The sequence below is a fragment of the Pseudophryne corroboree genome, chromosome 3 (assembly GCF_028390025.1).
Source record: "Pseudophryne corroboree isolate aPseCor3 chromosome 3, aPseCor3.hap2, whole genome shotgun sequence".
Classification (NCBI taxonomy): domain Eukaryota; kingdom Metazoa; phylum Chordata; class Amphibia; order Anura; family Myobatrachidae; genus Pseudophryne; species Pseudophryne corroboree.
Window position 1 is genome coordinate 15,497,399 of NC_086446.1, and position 22,770 is coordinate 15,520,168.

Genomic DNA, 22,770 nt, shown 5'->3' on the forward strand with positions numbered 1-22,770 from the left:
TCTGCTTGGAAGCAGGACACCCAATCTTGTTGGGAGCATACAGGACAAACAAAGCTTCTGTTTTCCTAATCTGAGCCGTTCTGGTGACATAAATCTTCAAAGCTCTGACCACATCCAGAGACTTTGACTCAGCCAAAGCGTCAGTAGCCACTGGCACCACAATAGGTTGGTTAATGTGAAAAGATGAAACCACCTTTGGCAGAAACTGTTGACGAGTTCTCAACTCTGCTCTATCTTCATGGAAGATCAAATAAGGGCTCTTGTGAGACAAGGCCGCCAATTCGGACACCCGCCTTGCGGATGCCAAGGCCAACAAAATGACCACTTTCCAAATGAGGAATTTCAATTGCACCTTTCGTAAAAGGTTCAAACCAATGGGATTGAAGAAACTGTAACACAACGTTAAGGTCCCCATGGTGCCACAGGAGGCACAAAAGGAGGTTGGATGTGTAACACTCCTTTTTCAAACGTCTGCACCTCAGGAAGTGAGGCCAAGTGTTTCTGAAAGAAAACAGACAAAGCAGAAATCTGTACTTTAATGGAGCCTAATTTTAGGCCCGCATCCACTCCAGCTTGGAGAAAGTAGAGAAAACGTCCAAGGTTAAATTCTCCGCAGGAGTCTTCTTGGACTCACCCCAGGAAATAGATTTCCTCCAAATACGGTGATAGTGCTACGACGTCACACCCTTTCTAGCCTGAATAAGAGTGGGAATTACTTCACTGGGAATACCCTTTTGGGCTAAAATCTGGCATTCAACCGCCATGCCATCAAACATAGCCATGGTAAATCTTGATACAGACACGGCCCCTGTTGTAACAGGTCCTCCCGTAGAGGAAGCGGCCAGGGATTTTCCACGAGTAAATCCTGAAGATCTGGATACCAAGCCCTCCTTAGCCAGTCCGGAACAATGAGGATTGTCGGAACCTTTGTTCTTCTTATGATCTTTAACACCCTCGGAATGAAAGGAAGTGGAGGGAAAACATACACCGACTGAAACACCCACGGTGTCACCAGAGCGTCCACCGCTATAGCTTGAGGGTCCCTTGACCTGGCACAATAGCTCTGGAGCTTCTTGTTGAGACGAGACACCATCATGTCCACTTGAAGAACTCCCCAATGGCTTGTCACTTCTGTGAAGACGTCTGGATGAAAGCCCCACTCTCCTGGATGGAGATCGTGTCTGCTGAAGAAGTCCGCTTCCCAGTTGTCTACTCCTGGAATGAAGACCGCTGACAGAGCGGTGACATGTTTCTCCGCCCAACGGAGAATCTTTGTGGCTTCTGCCATTGCTGCTCTGCTTTTTGTTCCGCCCTGGCGGTTTATGTAAGCTACTGCTGTGACATTGTCCGACTGGATGAGGACGGGTAGACTTCGAAGAAGGTGATCCACTTGGAGGAGGCTGTTGTAAATGGGCCTTAACTCCAACACATTTATGTGGAGACAGGATTCTTGACTCGACCACCTTCTCTGGGAGTTTTCCCCTCGTGTGACTGCACCCCAACCCCGGAAACTTGCGTCCGTGGTTACTAGAATCCAATCCTGGATCCCGAACCTGCATCCCTCAAGGAGGTGAGAACCGTGCAGCCACCACAGGAGTGATATCCTCATCTTGGGAGACAGGATTATACTCCGTTGCATGTGTATGTGGGAACCGGACCATTTGTCCAACAGGTCCCACTGGAACACTCTGGCATGGAATCTGCCAAACTGACTGGCCTCGTAGGCGCCACCATCTTTCCCAGCAATCGAGTGCACTGCAGTCTGGTTGGTTTCAGGATTTGTTTTACCAGAGTCTAAAGTTCCCGAGCCTTTTCCTCCGGGAGAAAAAAATCTCTGTAGTTCTGTGTCCAGAATCATTCCTAGAAACGACAGCCGGGTCGTTGGGTCAGCTGAGATTTTGGCAAGTTGATGAGCCAACCATGTTGGTGTAAAACTGTCAGGAACAGTGCAATGTGTCGCACCAAGTTGTCCCTGCATCTCGCTTTTATCAGGAGATCGTCCAAGTACAAGATAATCATGACTCCTTGCTTCCTTAGAAGGAGCATCATCTCCGCCATCACTTTGGTAAAAATCCTCGGAGCCATGGACAGACCAAACGGCAACGTCTGAAAATGGTAATGACAATCCTGACCTGCAAACCGCAGGAAAGCCTGATGTGGAGGATAAATGGGAACCTGTAGGTAGGCATCCCTTTATGTCCAAGGAGATCATAAAGTCCCCTTTTTCCAGACTGGAGATCACTGCTCGGAGAGACTCCATCTTGAGTTTGAATTTCTGCAGAAAGAAAGTTAGGTCTTTTAGGTTTAGGATCAGTCTGACCGAGCCGTCCGGCTTCGGGACCACGAATAGGCTGGAATAAAAGCCTTGTCCCTGTTGCGCAGGGGGAACCATGATAATGATCTGGTTTTGGCACAATTTTTGTATTGCATCGCACACTAGCTCTCTGCTGGGCAGAGAAGCTGGTAAGGCTGATTTGAAAAAACGGCGAGGGGAACGTCTTGAAACTCTAGCTTGTACCCTTGTGACACAATTTTTAAAATCTAAGGGTCCAGGCCCGAGCGAACCCAGACCTGACTGAAGAGCTTTAGACGTGCCCCCACAGGCGAGCCCCAGCGTCATACGGTCGACTTGGCAGAAGCCGGGGAGGACTTCTGCTCTTGGGAGGCAGAGGGGCCTGGGTGTCTTTTACCCCGTCCCCTGCCTCTGGTAGCAAGGAAGGCAGAGCCTCGTCCCCTTCGGTATTTATTGGGCGAAAGGAATGCATTTGATAATGATGCGTTTTCTTATGTTTAGGGGGAACATAAAGCAAAAATTACGATTTGCCAGCGGTAGCCGTACATACTAGGTCTGTAAGACCGTCCCCAAACAACGCACCTCCTTTATATGGCAGAGATTCCATATTTCTTTTGGAATCAGAATCCGCATTCCACTGGTGAATCCACAATGCTCGCCTAGCAGCTACCGCCATAGCATTGGCTTTTGCTCCCAAAAGACCAATAACCCTGGCAGATTCTTTAAGGTACGCCGCAGCGTCCTTGATGTAACCCAGCGTTAGCATTATGCTGTCTCTGTCTAGGGTATCTATATCAGATAACAAGGAATCTGCCCATTTCTCAATAGCACTACTGACCCACGCAGAAGCAATGACCGGTCTGAGTGGAGTACCCATGGTCGCATAAATGGATTTCAGAGTAGCTTCTTGCTTACGATCCGCAGGGTCTTTAAGGGCTGCCGTACCGGAGGACGGTAAAGCCACCTGTTTTGACAAACGTGACAGGGCCTTATCCACTACGGGGACTAACTCCCATTTTTCCCTATCAGCAGTGGGGAATGGATACGCCACCGGAATTCTTTTGGGAATTTGGAACTTCTTGTCAGGAGTGTCCTACATCTTTTCAAACAGAGCGTTCAGTTCATGAGAAGGGGGAAACGTTACCTCAGGTTTCTTCCCCTTATACATACAGACCCTAGTATCAGGAACAGCAGGATTGTCTTTTACGTGTAAAATGTCTCTAACAGCAAAAATCATGTACTGAATGCTCCTAGCTAATTTTGGATCCAATCTAGAATCAGCATAATCGACACTGGAATCAGTATCCGTGTCGGTATTGGTGTCTGCTAACTGGTCAAATATACGCTTATGTGACCCCGAAGAGTCCTGGATACATCATCCACCGATTTCTTATATGCTTGGGTCTGAGCCTCAGCCCTATCCAACCTCTTATTAATAAGAGCCATATTGACATTTAAAGCATTCAACACATTAGCCCAGTCAGGAGTCGGCTGCGCCGACGGGGCCACCCCCAATGTTTTTTTGTGCTCCCATTACAGGCTTTTCCTGGGAAGAGCATTCAGCCTCAGACATGTTGACACACGTATACAATCACCCACAGACACACTGGGCCTACAGGGGACAGACCTATGGAAAGTCAGTCAGAGAGACACAGACGGAGTATGCCAGCTCACAGCCCAGCGCTACTGAACTGGTCTGAGACCGCAGAAAAACGGTCTCAGACTGCAGCGCTATAACAATAAATGTATATAATCACAATAATTCACTGATGTCCCCCCTGATTTAGCACCCTGATACTTGTATGCAGCGGTGTGGAGGACCAGCGTCTCTGCAGCCAGAGGAGAGGAAATGGCGCCGGGCAGAAAGTGAGCTGAGGGGATCAATGGCGCGCTTCTTCCCGCATTTATTTCTATGCCCCTCCTCCAGACCTCAGTTAGGGAAACTGTGCCCGGAAGAGCTGACACTACAAGGAAAGGATTTTGGAATCCAGGGTAAGACTCATACCAGCCACACCAATCACACCGTATAACTTGTGATAAACTTACCCAGTCAACAGTATGAATAACAACAGAGCATCAAACAATGGATGCCTACATAACATAACCCTTTATTAAGCAATAACTATATACACGTATTGCAGAAAGTCCGCACCATGGGGATTATACCAAAGCTCCCAAACGGGCGGGAGAGTGCGGATGACTCTGCAGCACCAAATGGGCAAACACATGGTCCTCCTCAGCCAGGGTATCAAACTTGTAGAACTTAGCAAATGTGTTTGAACCCGACCAAGTAGCTGCTCGGCAAAGCTGTAATGCCAAGACCCCTCAGGCAGCCGCCCAAGAAGAGCCCACTTTCCTTGTGGAATGGGCTTTCACAGATTTTGGATGCGGCAATCCAGCCGCAGAATGAGCCTGCTGAATCGTGTTACAGATCCAGCGAGCAATGGTTTGCTCTGAAGCCGGAGCACCCAGCTTGTTGGATGCATACAGGATAAACAGCGAGTCAGTTTTCCTGACTCCAGCCGTCCTGGTTACATAGATCTTCAAAGCCCTGACTACATCAAGCAACTTGGAATCCTCCAAGCACGAGTAGCCGCAGGCACCACAATGGGTTGGTTCAAATGAAAAGATGATACCACCTTTGGCAGAAATTGCGGACAAGTCCGTAATTCTGCCCTGTCCATATGGAAAACCAGATAGGGGCTTTTACATGACAAAGCCGCCAATTCTGACACACGCCTAGCCGAAGCTAAGGCCAATAGCATGACCACTTTCCACGTGAGATACTTCAGCTCCACGGTCTTAAGTGGCTCAAACCAGTGGGATTTCAGGAAACCCAACACCACGTTGAGATCCCAAGGTGCCACTGGTGGCACAAAAGAAGGCTGAATATGCAGCACTCCCTTAACAAACGTCTGAACCTCAGGAAGAGAAGCCAGTTCCTTTTGAAAGAAAATGGATAGAGCTGAAATCTGGACCTTTATGGATCCCAACTTCAAGCCCATAGTCACTTCAGACTGTAGGAAGTGCAGGGACCGGCCCAGCTGGAATTCCTCTGTAGGGGCCTTCCTGGCCTCACACCAGGCAACATATTTTCGCCATATACGGTGATAGTGTTTTGCCGTCACGTCCTTCCTAGCCTTTATCAGCGTAGGAATAACTTCATCCGGAATGCCTTTTTCCGGTAGGATCCTGCGTTCAGCCGCCATGCCGTCAAACGCAGCCGCGGTAAGTCTTGGAACAGACAGGGCCCCTGTTGTAGCAGGTCCTGTCTGAGAGGCAGAGGCCATGGGTCCTCTGTGAGCATTTCTTGCAGTTCCGGGTACCAAGTCCTTCTTGGCCAGTCCGGAACAATGAGAATTGTTCTCACTCCTCTTTTTCTTACGATTCTCAGAACCTTGGGTATGAGAGGAAGAGGAGGAAACACATAGACCGACTGGAACACCCACGGTGTTACTAGTGCGTCCACAGCTATCGCCTGAGGGTCTCTTGACCTGGCGCAATATGTTTGTAGCTTTTTGTTGACACGGGATGCCATCATGTCCACCTGTGGCAGTTCCCATCGATTTGTAATCTGCGTGAAGACTTCTTGATGAAGTCCCCACTTTCCTGGGTGGAGGTCGTGCCTGCTGAGGAAGTCTGCTTCCCAGCTGTCCACTCCCGGAATGAACACTGCTGACAGTGCTTGCACGTGATTCTCCGCCCAACGAAAAATCCTGGTGGCTTCGGCCATCGCTACTCTGCTCCTTGGGCCACCCTGGCGGTTTACATGAGACACTGCGGTGATGTTGTCTGACTAAATCAGCACCGGTTGGTTGCGAAGCAGAGGCTCCGCTTGACTCAGGGCATTGTATATGGCCCTTAGTTCCAGGATATTTATGTGCAGACAAGCCTCCTGACTTGACAACCCTTGGAAGTTTCTTCCCTGAGTGACTGCCCCCCATCCTCGGAGGCTCGCATCCGTGGTCACCAGGACCCAGTCCTGTATGCCGAACCTGCGGCCCTCGAGAAGGTGAGCACTCTGCAGCCACCACAGAAGAGACACCCTGGCCCTGGGGGATAGGGTGATCAGCCGATGCATCTGAAGATGCGATCCGGATCACTTGTCCAACAGATCCCACTGAAAGATCCTCGCATGGAACCTGCCGAAGGGGATGGCTTCGTATGACGCCACCATCTTTCCCAGTACTCGCGTGCAGTGATGCACCAACACCTGTTTCGGTTTTAAGAGGTCTCTGACCAGAGTCACGAGCACCTGAGCCTTCTCCGCCGGGAGAAACACCTTTTTCCGGTCTGTGTCCAGAATCATGCCCAGAAAGGGCATACGCGTCGTAGGAATCAGCTGCGACTTTGGGATATTCAGAATCCAGCCATGCCGCTGGAACACTTCCTGAGAGTAAGTTACGCTGATCAGCAACTGCTCCCTGGACCTCGCCCTTATGAGGAGTTCGTCCAAGTATGGGATAACTGTGACTCCTTGTTTTCTCAGGATCACCATCATTTCCGCCATTACCTATTAAATATATATTCTCAGTGCCGTGGAGAGCCCAAACGGCAACGTCTGGAATTGGTAATGACAGTCCTGTATCACAAATCTGAGGTACTCCTGATGAGGTGGATAAATGGGGACATGCAAGTAAGCATCCTTGATGTCCAGAGACACCATAAAATCCCCCTCTTCCAGGCTTGCAATGACCGCTCTGAGCGATTCCATTTTGAACTTGAATCTTTTCAGATCAATGTTCAGGGACTTTAAATTCAATATGGGTCTGACCGAACCGTCCGGTTTCGGTACCACAAACATTGTGGAATAGTATCCCCTTCCCTGTTGAAGGAGGGGATCCTTTACCACCACCTGCTGGAGATATAACTTGTGAATTGCCGCTAACACTACTTCCCTTTCAATGTGGGAAGCTGGCAGGGCCGATTTGAGGTAACGGTGAGGGGGGCATCACTTTGAATTCCAGCTTGTATCCCTGAGACACAATCTGTATAGCCCAGGGATCCACCTGTGAGCGAACCCTCTGGTGGCTGAAATGTCGGAGACGCGTCCCCACCGCTTCTGGCTCCACCTGTGGAGCCCCAGCGTCATGCGGTGGATTTAGTGGAAGCTGGGGAGGACTTCTGCTCCTGGGAACTAGCTGTATGGTGCAGCTTCCTTCCTCTACCCCTGCCTCTGGCAAGAAAGGACGCACCTCTAACCTTCTTGCTTCTTTGTGATCGAAAGGACTGCATTTGGTAATACGGTGCTTTCTTAGGCTGTGAGGGAATATATGGCAAAAAATTTGACTTCCCAGCCGTAGCTGTGGAAACTAGATCCGAGAGACCGTCCCCAAACAATTCCTCACCCTTGTAAGGCAAAACCTCCATGTGCTTTTTGGAGTCGGCATCACCTGTCCATTGCCGAGTCCACAGGACCCGTCTGGCAGAAATTGACATTGCATTTATTCTAGAGCCCAGTATGCAAATGTCCCTCTGGGCATCCCTCATATATAGGACAGCGTCTTTTATATGCCCCAGGGTCAGTAAAATGGTATCCTTGTCTAAGGTATCCAGCTCCTCAGACAGATTATCTGTCCATGCTGCTACAGCACTACACATCCAGGCTGACGCAATCACCGGCCTCAGTAGAGTACCTGAATGTGTATAAACAGACTTCAGGATACTTTCCTGCTTCCTATCTGCAGGATCCTTTAGGGCGGCCGTATCCTGTGACGGCAGGGCCCCCTTCTTAGATAAGCGTGTCAGAGCTTTATCCACCCTAGGGGAGGATTCCCAGCGTAACTTGTCCGTTGGCGGGAAAGGATACGCCATAAGTAACCTTTTGGAAATCAGCACTTTCCTATCGGGGGAATCCCACGCTCTTTCACATAATTCATTCAACTCATGTGAAGGGGGAAGAGTCACTTCTTGCTTTTGCTCCACATACATATACACCCTCTTGTCAGGGACAGGGTTTTCCTCTGATATGTGCAATACATCCTTCATTGCTATAATCATGTAGCGGATGGTTTTAGCCATTTTAGGCTGTAATTTTGCACCATCGTCATCGACACTGGAGTCAGAATCCGTGTCGATATCTGTGTCAACAATTTTGGATAGTGGGCGCTTTTGAGACCCTGACAGTCTCTGCGCTGTAGGATCAGGCATGGGCTGAGACCCCGACTGTCCCAAAGCTTCAGCTTTATCCAACCTTTTATGCAACGAGTTTACATTATCATTTAACACCTTCTACATATCCATCCAATCTGGTGTTGGCGCCGTCGGCGGAGACACGTCATTCATCTGCACTTGCTCTGCCTCCACATAGCCCTCCTCGTCAAACATGTCGACACATGCGTACCGACACACCACACACACACAGGGGATGATCTATATGAGGACAGGACCCCCACAAGGCCTTTTGGAGAGACAGAGAGAGAGAGTATGCCAGCACACACCCCAGCGCTATATGACCCAGGAATCACACAGTAACTTAGTGTTTACCCAGTAGCTGCTGTATATATGATTAAAGCGCTAAATTTATGTGCCCCCCCCCTCTCTTTTTACCCCTTTCTACCGTGAGTCTGCAGGGGACAGCCTGGGGAGCTCCCTCTCAGCAGAGCTGTGGAGACAAAATGGCGCTGGTGAGTGCTGAGGAAGAAGGCCCCGCCCCCTCAGCGGCGGGCTTCTGTCCCGCGATTTTGTGTAAAATTTATGGCGGGGGCTCATGCATATTACAGTGCCCAGCTGTATATATGCTGCTATTGCCAGGAGGTAATCAATTGCTGCCCAGGTCGCCCCCCCCCCCCCACGCCCTACAGTGACCGGAGTGTGTGGGTTAGTGTTGGCGCAATGGCGCACAGCTGCAGTGCTGTGCGCTACCTCAGTGAAGACAGGAGTCTTCTGCCGCTGATTTTGACGTCTTCTTGCTTCAACCCGCCGGCTTCTGTCTTCTGGCTCTGCGAGGGGGACGGCGGCGTGGCTCGGGGAACGGATGACCAAGGTTAGGCTCCTGTGTTCGATCCCTCTGGAGCTAATGGTGTCCAGTAGCCTAAGAAGCGCAACCTAGCCACAGTTAGTAGGTTTGCTTCTCTCCCCTCAGCCCCACGTAGCAGAGAGTCTGTTGCCAGCAGAAGCTCTCTGAAATTAAAAAAACTAACTAAAATACTTTCTTATATCAAGCTCAGGAGAGCTCACTAAAGTGCACCCAGCTCTGTACGGGCACAGATTCTAACTGAGGTCTGGAGGAGGGGCATAGAGGGAGGAGCCAGTGCACACCAGTAGTACTAAATCTTTCTTAGAGTGACCAGTCTCCTGCGGAGCCAGTCTATTCTCCATGGTCCTTACCGAGTCCCCAGAATCCACTATGACGTTAGAGAAAACTGGATGCATATCACAGGGTACTTGTACTAAATAACCCTGAAGTAAGCCCTTGTTCTTAACTAACACTGTCTCAACGAGATGTAGAATACTTAAGTGGCCTGTAGAAGCACAGCGCTGATGATGCAGGCGGCTTTACAGAGGAGGCATCGCCCAGCAGTCCCAAGAACAGCGCAGCTGTGTGTAATGGCGCCCAAACGCTGAAAGAGTGAGGGAGACGGAAAGATGCAGCTCCAGGGCGGGAACATTTACTCTAAAGGGGCTGGGGGAGGGGCTACAGGTCAGAGCCTTCTCCCCTTGCTGGACTTCCTCACCAAGTACTGTGGGCCTTAATAAACGGGTATCTGAGGTAACCCGACCTGTGCCCTTGCCCTGGTGGTCTAGTGGGTTCCCTGTACCAACACAATATCAATGCCAGCGCGCACGGTCGGCCTCCTAATGGCCGCGGCGGATCGCGATTTTGGCGGGTCCCGCCTGGGGGACCCTCTTACTTCCTCCCTAGTAGGTGCGGCCACGCAATCCTGGAGAGCTTCGGCCAGTGTGCGTGTGTGCCCTGGGTGAAGCACCGGAGTTTCCGCTGTAAGTACCCGACAACCTGGGAACGCGGGAGTATACAGCGCTGCTGGGGGAGGTGATGGAGCTGCAGCAGGAGATGTCTGACTGACATCTAGCACTCAGAGTGCCTCTGATGCGGCCCTTGAAGTCTTCAATTACTTCTTAAAAAGCTCTTCTGAGTGTTTCAGGAGCAGCCCCTACCTGTTAGTGTCCTGCTAGCTGCAGGACACCACCTTACAAACTGAGCTCCTCTGCATGGAGGCGGCGTTGTATAGGAGGCGGCGCTGTGCATCTTGGGAACAGTCAAAGCTTTTAGCCTGTTGGTGCCTCGACTCAAGATCCAACTCTACACCCGATGTTATTCCCTGTGGAATACCAGTGTACCCCGCTGCAGAAAATAATAATAATAACAGGACACCACAGGCTGCTCCCCTATATAATAACAGGACACCACAGGCCGCTGCCCCTGTATAATAATAACAGGACACCACAGGCCGCTGCCCCTGTATAATAGTAATAGGACACCACAGGCTGCTCCCCCTATATAACAACAGGACACCCCAGGCTGCTCCTCCTGTATTATTATTATTATTATAACAACAACAACAACAACAACAACAACACACCATAGGATGCTCCCCCTGAATAATAATAATAATAACAACAACAACAGGACACCACAGGCTGCTCACCCCATATAACAACAACAGGAAACCACAGGCTGCTCCTCCTGTATAATAATAATAATAACAGGACACCAAAGGCTGCTCCCCCTTTATATTAATAACAGGACACCAGAGGACGCTCCCCCTGTATAATAATAATAATAATAATAATAATAAAAAAGGACACCAAAGGCTGCTCCCCCTGTATAACAACAACAACAACAACAACAGGACACCACAGGCTGCTCACCCCATATAACAACAACAACAGGAAACCACAGGCTGCTCCTCCTGTATAATAATAATAATAATAATAATAATAATAATAATAATAAAAGGACACCAAAGGCTGCTCCCCCTTTATATTAATAACAGGACACCAGAGGACGCTCCCCCTGTATAATAATAATAATAATAATAAAAAAAGGACACCAAAGGCTGCTCCCCCTGTATAATAATAATAACAACAAGACACCACAGGCTGCTCCCCTTGTATAACAATAATAACAAGACACCACAGGCTGCTCCCCCTGTATAATAATAATAATAATAAGAAGAAACCATAGGACGCTCCACCTGCATAAGAATAATAACAACAGGACACCACAGGCCGCTGCCCCTGTATAATAATAATAGGACACCACAGGCTGCTTCCCCTGTATAATAATAATAATAATAATAATAATAAGAAGAAGATTTTAAACCTACCGGTAAATCTATTTCTCGTAGTCCGTAGAGGATGCTGGGGACTCCGTAAGGACCATGGGGATAGACGGGCTCCGCAGGAGACATGGGCACTTTAAGAAAGACTTTAGTTCTGGGTGTGCACTGGCTGCTCCCTCTATGCCCCTCCTCCAGACGTCTGTTAGAGAAACTGTGCCCAGAGGAGACTGACAGTACGAGGAAAGGATTTTGGTAATCCAGGGCAAGATTCACACCAGCCCACACCAATCACACCGTATAACTTGTGATATACTATCCAGTTAACAGTGTGGAAAACAACACAGCATCAGTTCCGGACCGATGCAACCATAACATAACACTTATGTAAGCAATAATAAGATTTTGGTACTTACCAGGTAAATCCTTTTCTTTGAATCCATAGGGGGCACTGGAGTACTCTTGGGATATGGACGACTTCCACAGGAAGTAGGCACTGAATAAATTAATTTTGAAACTACACCTCCCCTCCATATCCCGGAGTACCTCAGTGTTTTTTACTGAGCCGAACAGGAGTGATAGAGAGGTTGACAATGGAGAATTACATATAACATAACGGACAACAATAAAGTTGACACAATATTACTGACAACTAAACAGTTGACACCATAACCGATTAGAACTTGTTAATCTGAACCAGTCTGTGAAAATGTGTTACCATAAGATCTACTGAACCTACCCCAAACCAGGTAAACTGCTCTGGGTGGGCGTCCAGTGCCCCCTATCGATTCAAAGAAAAGGATTTACCTGGTAAGTACTAAAATCCTATTTTCTTTTTCCTCCACTAGGGGTCACTGGAGTACTCTTGGGACGTACCAAAGTTTCCCCCGTAGGCGGGAGAGCTGTTTGGCACCTGTAACACTAGGCGGCCAAAGCTAGATGCTGATGCTGCAAACTTGTAGAAGCGCACAAATGTGTGCACCGAAGACCATGTAGCCGCCCGGCAAAGCGGTGTCGTAGAAGCTCCACGACTCGCTGCCCATGACGTTCCCACAGCACGTGTGGAATGAGCTGTTACTGGTGTAGGCGGCTGTAACCTAGCATGACGTATGGTCAGTTTAATCCAACTGGATAAGGTCTGCCTAGAAGCTGGCCAACCCATCTTGGCAGCATCATAGAGAGCAAACAACGTATCCGTCTTACGAACTGTCGACGTTCGGGATACATAAATGCGTAATGCGCGTACCACATCCAACCTACCAGAGTCTCTTGTTAACACAGGAACTACTATTGGTTGATTGATGTGAAAAGATGACACTACCTTTTGTAGAAAAGCGGAATTCGTCCGGAGTTCTGCTCTGTCATCAAGAAACACTAAGGGGGTCATTCCGAGTTGTTCGCTCGCAAGGCGATTTTAGCAGAGTTGCACACGCTAAGCCGCCGCCTACTGGGAGTGAATCTTAGCTTCACAAAATTGCGAATGACGTATTCGCAATATTGCGATTACAAACTTCTTAGCAGTTTCAGAGTAGCTTCAGACTTACTCGGCATCTGCGATCAGTTCATTGCTTGTCGTTCCGGGTTTGACGTCATAAACACACCCAGCGTTCGCCCAGACACTCCCCCGTTTCTCCAGCCACTCCTGCGTTTTTTCCGGAAACTGTAGCGTTTTTTCCCACACGCCCATAAAACGGCCTGTTTCCACCCAGTAACACCCATTTCCTGTCAATCACTCTACGATCGCCGGAGCGATGAAATAGCCGTGAGTAAAAATCCTAACTTCATAGCAAATTTACTTGGCGCAGTCGCAGTGCGGACTTTGCGCATGCGCACTAAGCGGAAAATCGCTGCGATGCGATGAAATTTACCGAGCGAACAACTCGGAATGACCACCTAAATACGGTGGCTTGCACGACAAAGCACCCAAATCTGAAACATGCCTTGCTGACGCTAAGGCTAAAAGAAAAATTGTTTTCCCAAGTGAGAAATTTAATATCCACTTGTTGTAAGGGTTCATAATAAAAAGACTAAGAAATCTAAAAACCAGATTCAAGTCTTATGGCGCAGTAGGTGGAGTGAATGGAGGCTGAACTCTGAGGACACCCTGCATAAAGGTGTGAACCGACAGCAATAGGGCCAATCTACTATGAAAATAAATGGACAACGCCGATATCTGCACTTTTAGTGTGGATAAACTCAGACCTCTATCTAACCCCATCTGTAGAAATAACAAAAGATGGGATAACTTAAAAGATGATGTCGGAAACTTCCGAGCTTCACACCAACCTACATAGGCACGCCAAATTCTGTAATAATGAGCTGCCGTAACCGGCTTCCTAGCTCGTAACATGGTTGGTATAACCGATTCTGGAATGCCCTCTCTTCTTAAGAGGGCTGTCTCAACAGCCACCCCGTCAAACACGGGCGCGCTAAATCGGGGTAAAGAACGGACCCTGCTGTAACAGGTCCGAACGTAGTGGAAGCGGCCAAAGACCGACTGCGAGTAGACCGCGGAGATCCGAGAACCAAGCTCTCCGAGGCCAAAGAAGCGCCACTAGTATAACTGTGACGGACTCTCCTTTGATCCGTTTTAGCCACAGAGGGAGCAGCAGAAACGGTGGAAACAGATACACAAGACTGTATGGCCACGTGATTGTGAGAGCATCCACCGCCACTGCCTTTGGATCTCTCGTTCTGGACACGACCTGGGGCGTTTGATGATTGTGGCGAGATGCCATCAGGGCCACCTGCGGGTAACTCCACTTCTGGACCAGCATGTGAAACACTTCTGGATTTAATGCCCATTCTCCTGGATGAAAATTCAGACGGCTGAGATAATCCGCCTCCAAGTTGTCCACTCCCGGAATGACTACTGCCGACAATATCATTTGGTGATACTCGGCCCAATAGAGGATTCAAGCTACTTCCTGCATTGCCATACGGCTTTTCGTTCCTCCTTGTTTGTTGATGTATGCGACCGCCGTCACATTGTCTGACTGCACCTGAACAGCCTGAGCCTGCAGCCTGCGCATTGCTTGTCGTAGCGCATTGTAAATTGCCCGGAGTTCCAGGACATTTATAGACAGCAATCTTTCGTGATCCACTGGAGCTGATAATTTTGAACTACAGCTCCCCAACCTCTGAGACTCGCGTCCGCCGTGAGAATTATCCAATTCCAGGCGCCGAACCGTTTCCCTGCGGTTAGATTCTGTACTTTGAGCCACCAGAGTAGACACACTCTGGCCCTTGGAGACAACCTCACCCTGCGGTAAATCTGCAGATGCGAGCCTGACCACTGTGCGAGCACATCCAATTGAAAATGACGTTAGTGAAGTCCTCCGAACTGAAGCGCTTCGAAAGCCGCCACCATTGTGTCTAATAGGCGAATGCACAAATGAACCGAGACTGTGCGTGGCTTGAGCACTAATTGTACCAGATGACGAATGACCTGTACTTTCTGTTCGGGTAGGTAAATTCTTTGATTTACCGTATCGAGAATCATACCTAGGAATTGAAGTCGTTGAGACGGAATCATTCAGGAATTTGCGTAGACAATGGTAGGAAATCAGATTTTCCCCCACACTTGGTCTGCGATCTATCTCGTTTGCAATCGGACTCCGCCTGTTAGGAACGTAGCCAAAGTGGACATTATGCACCACTAGCGAAGCTGAAAACGCAAGAACCAACTGCCAACGTCCAAAGAAGCTGTAGGCAGCAAGAAGTGTAAAGTGGTCTTTATTTAGGGCAAACCTGAACTGGAGTGCTCTGCCACTACAGCCTTGTTACCTCAAACCCTTACCAAAGCAGGGCGAAGCAACAGCCCTACTGCTGTGTAGGGTACACTCCGATAGGTAGTTAAACGCCCAATAATTGCAATTGTCTCTCATTGGAAATTGTTCAGCCTTCGCTGAGAACCTGACGTATTGACCTGGTGCTATGAGGGCTGGCGGCAAATCGACCGCAACAATCTAACTGAAACAGTAATTTTTTTTTTCTCAGGCAGTACATGCCCCCACATTCTCCCCAAAGAGGACCGGTAAGGGTCTGTCTGTGCAGTTTTTACGCAGAGTACTAACCACTATACGATCACGGCAACTTAAACGAGCCAGGTAGGAGACGAACCTACAATCTTGTTATCTGTAGTCAGATGCGTTACACATTGCGCCACTGGCCCAGATTCGTATTTGTCCGACACACTGTGTGACGACTTTGCAGCGAAGCTGCTTGTTTGACTATGCATTAGACTTAGTGATCATGTACCCCGACCAGTAAGTACACCACGGAAGTAACGTGTGTATAAACCTGCATTACCGTGCATGTGGAGCGCGCTGCATAGAGCCGTGGAGCGGCCTATGCATAAAACCACATGGCTGATGCGGCTCAGAGCGGCGGGGGAGACAGCTTAAACAGCGGTGCTGGAAGCGGCGGCAGGCGGCTGAAGGCAGCGGCGGGCGGCCACACACACACACACACAGTATCCCACACAGCGGGCGGCAGCGTGAGCTGATCGCCCCGTTCTACATACCTGGACCCTGTGGTGAGGGCTATGACGGGCTTCTCTGTAAGTTCCGTCCAGCCTTTACTGCAGGTTTTAGTCCTGCATGTGGTAGTGAGAGAGCTCTTTTTTAGAGAGGTCCGACACCCACAGCTGCTATAGCAGCATTCACTATCCCGGACCCACGCCTATTGGAAGGGGGGAAGGGATGTGTGGGAATCGTTGAAAAAAGAAAAAACTTGGAAAAAAATTCCAATGAAACGTGGACAAACTCCACAAGCCTTCTAACTGTGTTGAGCACAGAAAAGACACTGAGGTACTCAGGGATATGGAGGGGAGGTGTAGTTTCAAAATTAATTTATTCAGTGCCTACTTCCTGTGGAAGCCATCCATATCCCAAGAGTACTCCAGTGACCCCTAGTGGATGAAAAAGAAAACTATATACAAGTATTCCAGTAGTAGTCCGCACTTGTGACGGGCGCCCAGCATCCTCTACGGACTACGAGAAAAAGATTTACCGGTAGGTTTAAAATCTTCTTTTCTCTAACGTCCTAGAGGATGCTGGGGACTCCGTAAGGACCATGGGGATTATACCAACGCTCCAAGCAGGACAAACAGCGCTTCAGTTTTCCTGACTCTAGCCATCCTGGCCACGTAAATTTTCAAAGCAATAACCACCTCAAGTAACTCGGAATCCTCCAAGTCACGCGTAGCCACAGGCACCACAATAGGTTGGTTCATATGAAAAGATGAGACCACTTTTGGTAGGAATTGAGGACGGGTCCGCAATTCCGCCCTATCCACATGGAATACCAAATACGGGCTCTTATGTGACAAAGCCGCCAATTCTGACACTCGCCAAGGTTAATAACATGACCACCTTCCACGTGAGATATTTCAACTCCACCGTTTTAATTGGTTCAAACCAGTGTGATTTTAGAAAACTTAACACCACGTTAAGGTCCCAAGGTGCCACCGGAGGCACAAAAGGAGGCTGAATATGCAGCACTCCTTTTACAAAAGTCTGAACTTCTGGAAGAGAAACCAATTCTTTTTGAAAGAAAATGGATAAGGCCGAAATCTGGACCTTAATAGAGCCTAATTTAAGGCCCAAATTCACTCCAGTTTGTAGGAAGTGAAGAAAACGGCCCAGATGGAATTCTTCCGTAGGAGCATTCCTGGCCTCACACCAAGAAACATATTTTCGCCATATACGGTGATAATGTTTTGACGTTACATCCTTCCTAGCCTTTATCAGCGTAGGGATGAACTCAACTGGAATGCCTTTTTTTCTGCTAGCATCCGGCGTTCAACCACCATGCCATCAAACGCAGCCGCGGTAAGTCTTGGAACAGACAGGGCCCCTGCTGCAACAGGTCCTGTCTTAAAGGAAGAGGCCACGGATCTCCTGTGAGCATTACCAGGTCCTCCGTGGCCAATCTGGAACAATGAGGATTGTTCTCACTCCTCTTTGTCTTATTATCCTCAACACCTTGGGTATTAGAGGAAGAGGAGGAAATACATAGTCCAACCAGAACAGCCACGGTATCACTAGGGCATCTACCGCTACTGCCAGAGGGTCTCTTGATCTTGCGCAATACCTCCAAAGCTTTTTGTTGAGGCAGGACGCCATCATGTCTATCTGTGGCAGTTCCCACCGACTTGTAATCTGTGCGAAGACTTCCTGATGAAGTCCCCACTCTCCCGGATGTAGGTCGTGTCTGCTGAGGAAGTCTGCTTCCCAGTTGTCCACTCCCGGAATGAACACTGCTGACAGTGCGCTTACGTGATTCTCTGCCCAGCGAAGAAATCTGGTGGCTTTTGCCATTGCCACTCTGCTCCTTGTGCCGCCTTGGCGGTTTACATGAGCCACTGCTGTGACGTTGTCTGACTGGATCAGAACCGGTTGGTCGCGAAGTAAGGTCTCCGCTTGACGTAGGGCGTTGTATATGGCCCTTAGTTATAGGATGTTGATGTGAAGAAAAGTCTCTTGACTTGACTAAAGACCTTGGAAATTTCTTCCCTATGTGACTGCTCCCCAACCTCGGAGGCTTGCGTCTGTGGTCACCAGGATCCAGCCCTGAATGCCGAACCTGCGGCCCTCGAGAAGGTGAGCACTCTGCAGCCACCACAGGAGTGATACCCTGGCCCTGGGGGATAGGGTGATCAACCGATGAATCTGTAAATGTGACCCAGACCACTTGTCCAGTAGGTCCCATTGGAAAGTCCTCGCATGGAACCTGCCGAAGGGAATGGCCTCGTATGATGCCACCATCTTTTCCAGGACTCGAGTGCAGTGATGCACTGACACCTGTTTTGGTTTCAATAGGTTCCTGACAAAAGTCATGAGTTCCTGGGCCTTTTCTATCGGGAGATAAACCCTCTTCTGGCCCGTGTCCAGAATCATGCCCAAGAAAGAGAGACGAGTCGTAGGAACCAACTGCGACTTCGGGATATTGAGAATCCAGCCGTGTTGCTGTAAAACCTTCAGTGAAAGTGACACGCTGTTAAGCAACTACTCTCTTGATCTCGCTTTTATGAGGAGATCGTCCAAGTACGTGATAATTGTGACACCTTGTTTGCGCAGGAGCACCATCATTTCCACCATTACCTTGGTGAAAATTCTCGGGGCCGTGGAGAGACCAAACGGCAATGTCTGAAATTGATAATGACAGTCCTGTACCGCAAATCTGAGGTACGCCTGATGAGGTGGATAAATGGGGATATGAAGGTATGAATCCTTTATGTCCAGGGACACTATAAAATCCCCCCCCTTCCAGGCTTGCGATGACCGCTCTTGGCGATTCCATCTTGAATTTGAACCTTTTCAAGTATAGGTTCAGGGATTTCAAATTTAATATGGGTCTGACCGAACCGTCCGGTTTCGGGACAACAAACATGGTCGATTAATATCCCTTTCCTTGTTGGAGAAGGAGAACCTTGACCACCACCTGTTGAAGATACAATTTTCTTATTGCATATAACACTCTCTCTCTTTCCTGGGGAGAAGTTGGTAGAGCCGATTTAAAAAATAGGCGAGGAGGCACTTCTTCGAATTCCAGCTTGTAACCCTGAGAAACAATTTCTATTGCCCACGGATCCACCTGGGAGTGAACCCAGATGTGGCTGAAACTTCGAAGACGTGCCCCCACTGGGCCGGACTCCGCCAGTGGAGCCCCAGCGCCATGCGGTGGATTTTGTAGAGGCCGGGGAGGACTTCTGTTCCTGGGAACTAGCTGTACTGTGCAGCTTTTTTCCTCTGCCCCTACCTCTGGCAAGAAAGGACGCACCTCGCACTTTCTTGTTTCTTTGTGACCGAAAGGACTGCATTTGATAATACGGAGCTTTCTTATGCTGTGAGGGAACATAAGGTAAAAAATTAGATTTTCCAGTTGTAGCTGTGGAGACTAGGTCCGAGAGACCTTCCCCAAACAATTCCTCACCCCTATAAGGTAAAACCTCCATATGCCTTTTTGAGTCGGCATCACCTGTCCATTGCCGTGTCCATAGGACTCTTCTGGCAGAAATCAACATAGCATTTATTCTAGAACCCAGTAGACTAATGTCTCTTTGAGCATCTCTCATATATAGGACAGAATCTCTTATATGCCCCAGGGTCAATAAAATAGTATCCCTATCTAGGGTATCCATCCCCTCAGATAAGGTATCCGTCCATGCCGCTACAGCACTACACACCCAGGCCGACGCAATTGACGGTCTGAGTAAGGTACCTGAATGTGTATAAATGGACTTCAGAGTAATCTCCTGTTTGCGGTCAGCAGAATCTTTGAGGGTAGCCATATACTGGGACAGGAGGGCTACCTTCTTGGATAAGCGTGTTAATGCTTTGTCCACCAGAGGGGAAGATTCCCATCGTAACCTGTCAGTTGATGGGAAAGAATATGCCATAAGAATCCTTTTGGAAATCTGCAGTCTTTTATCTAGAGATTCCCAAGCTTTTTCACATAACTCGTTCAGCTCGTGTGAGGGGGGAAAGGTTACCTCAGGCTTCTTTCCCTTGTACATATAAACACTCGTGTCAGGGACAGGGGTTTCCTCTGTGATGTGCAAAACATATTTTATTGCCATAATCATATATCGAATGGATTTTGCTAATTTTGGCTGTAACTTTGCATCATCGTAATCGACACTGGAGTCAGAATCCGTGTCGGTATCTGTGTCAACAATCTGGGATAGTGGGCGCTTATGAGACCCTGACGGTCCCTGCGACATAGGATCAGGCATGGGTTGAGACCCTGACTGTCCCAAAGCTTCAGCCTTGTCTAATCTTTTGTGCAATGAGTTTACACTAGCATTTAAAACCTTCCACATATCCATCCAGTCAGGTGTCGGCGCTGTCGGCGGAGACACCACATTCCCGCTCCTCTCTAACATAGCCTTCTTCCTCAGACATGTCGACACACGCGTACTGACACACCACACACAGGGAATGCTCTTTCTGAAGACAGTTCCCCCACAAGGCCCTTTGGAGAGACATAGAGAGAGTATGCCAGCACACACCCCAGCGCTATATAACCCAGGAATAACACAGTAACTTAATGTTTGCCCAGTAGCGCTGCTGTATGTAATTTTGCGCCGAAATATGTGCCTCCCCTCTCTTTTCAAACCTCTTGTCTACCGTGGTATAAGCAGGGGAGTCCGGGGAGCTTCCTCTCAGCGGTGCTGTGGAGAACAAATGGCGCTGGTGAGTGCTGAGGGAGCAGCCACGCCCCCTCGGCGGCGGGCTTCTGTCCCGCTTAAAATGTAAAATTGGCGGGGGCTCATACATATATATATATACAGTGCCCAGCTGTATATATGTTATATTTTTGCCAAAACGAGGTTTATATTGCTGCCCAGGGCGCCCCCCCCTGCGCCCTGCACCCTTACAGTGACCAGAGTATGTGAGGTGTATGGGAGCAATGGCGCACAGCTGCAGTTGTGTGCATTACCTCAGTGAAGATCATGAAGTCTTCTGCCGCCTCTGAAGTCTTCTTTTCTTCTCATACTCACCCGGCTTCTATATTCCGGCTCTGCGAGGGGGATGGCGGCGCGGATCTGGGACGGACGACGAGGTTGAGATCCTGCGTACCAATCCCTCTGGAGCTAATGATGTCCAGTAGCCTAAGAAGCAGGACCTTGCAACTCAGAGAGTAGAGCTGCTTCTCTCCCCTCAGTCCATCGATGCAGTGCTGTGCGCTACCAGGAGTCTTCTGCTGCCGATTTTGACGTCTTTTTGCTTCAACCCACCGGCTTCTGTCTTCTGGCTCTGCGAGGGGGACGGCGGCGCGGCTCCGGGCGACCAAGGTTAGGTTCCTGTGTTCAATCCCTCTGGAGCTAATGGTGTCCAGTAGCCTAAGACGCGCAACCTAGCCGCAGTTAGTAGGTTTGCTTCTCTCCCCTCAGTCCATCGATGCAGGGAGTCTGTTGCCAGCAGTGCTCCCTGAAAATAAAAAACCTAACAAAATTCTTTCTTTACAGGAAACTCAGGAGAGCTCCCTGCAGTGCACCCATCTCCTCTGGGCACCGTATCAAACTGAGGTTTGGAGGAGGGGCATATAGGGAGGAGCCAGTGCACACAAAGAACTAGCGTCTTTCTTAAAGTGCCCATGTCTCCTGCGGAGCCCGTCTATCCCCATGGTCCTTACGGAGTCCCCAGCATCCTCTAGGACATTAGAGAAAACAGGACACTACAGGACGCTCCCCCTGTATAATAATAACAGGACACTACAGGCCGCTCCCTCTGTATAATAATAATAATAATAACAATAATAACAGGGCACCACAGGCCGCTGCCCCTGTATAATAATAACAATAAGACACCACAGGCTGCTCCTCCTGTATAATAATAATAATAGGACACCACAGGCCGCTCCTCCCGTATAATAATAATAACAGAACACCACAGGCCGCTGCCCCTGTATAATAATAATAACAGGACACCACAGGCTGCTCCCCCTGTATAATAATAATAATAGCAGGACACCACAGGCTGCTCCCCCTGTATAATAATAATAATAGCAGGACACCACAGACTGCTCCCCCTGTATAATAATAATAATAATAATATTGGCAGGACACCACAGGCCGCTCCTCCTGCATAATAATAATAATAACAGAACACCACAGGCCACTGCCCCTGTATAATAATAATAATAGGACACCACAGGCTGCTCCTCCTGTATAACAATAATTACAGGACACCACAGGCTGCTCCCCCTGTATAACAATAATTACAGGACACCACAGGCTGCTCCCCCTGTATAACAATAATAACAGGACACCAGAGGCTGCTCCTCCTGTATAATAATAATAACAGGACACCACAGACTGTTCACCCTGTATAGTAAGACGCAATTACCTGATCTTGACGGAGACTGGCCGGGTAGATGTTAGAACCACGTGGCCTAACGGACCTGAAAAAACTCACTTCCTGTGTGTGTGGAACGCACGGGCCGACAGTTGGAACGCACAGGCCGGAAATAGGGCGTGATTGGCACAGGCTACTTCTTGGTGACTGGCCCCTCCCGTCCAACACACCGGCCACACCTCCCTCTGTAAGTAGTATAACCTTAGATGTCCTCAGTGGAGGAGGCCGGCGGCCATTTTCTTGTAGACCAATCTGGCAGCAGCAATAGGTTCATGGGCCGTGTAGTGACGTCAGGAGCGGCGTCCATTTTCCGCTGGTCTGAGCTCCGCCTTCCTTCTATCTTTCCCACAAGGCAGCAGGAGCAGAGAGC

The 22,770-nt window shown here is 49.0% G+C and overlaps 1 protein-coding gene across 2 annotated transcripts in view; it reads right to left on the reverse strand.

Annotated features, from left to right (window-relative positions):
• The window catches only part of LOC135056998 (oocyte zinc finger protein XlCOF22-like), an 80,233-nt gene extending 57,744 nt beyond the window's left edge, over positions 1-22,489 (reverse strand). For both annotated transcript variants that reach the window (XM_063962848.1, XM_063962847.1), the window contains exon 1: positions 22,392-22,489. The gene's annotated coding sequence lies outside the window, so the exon portion shown is untranslated. The remainder of the gene's footprint in view (positions 1-22,391) is intronic.
• Between the last annotated feature and the right edge of the window lie 281 nt (positions 22,490-22,770).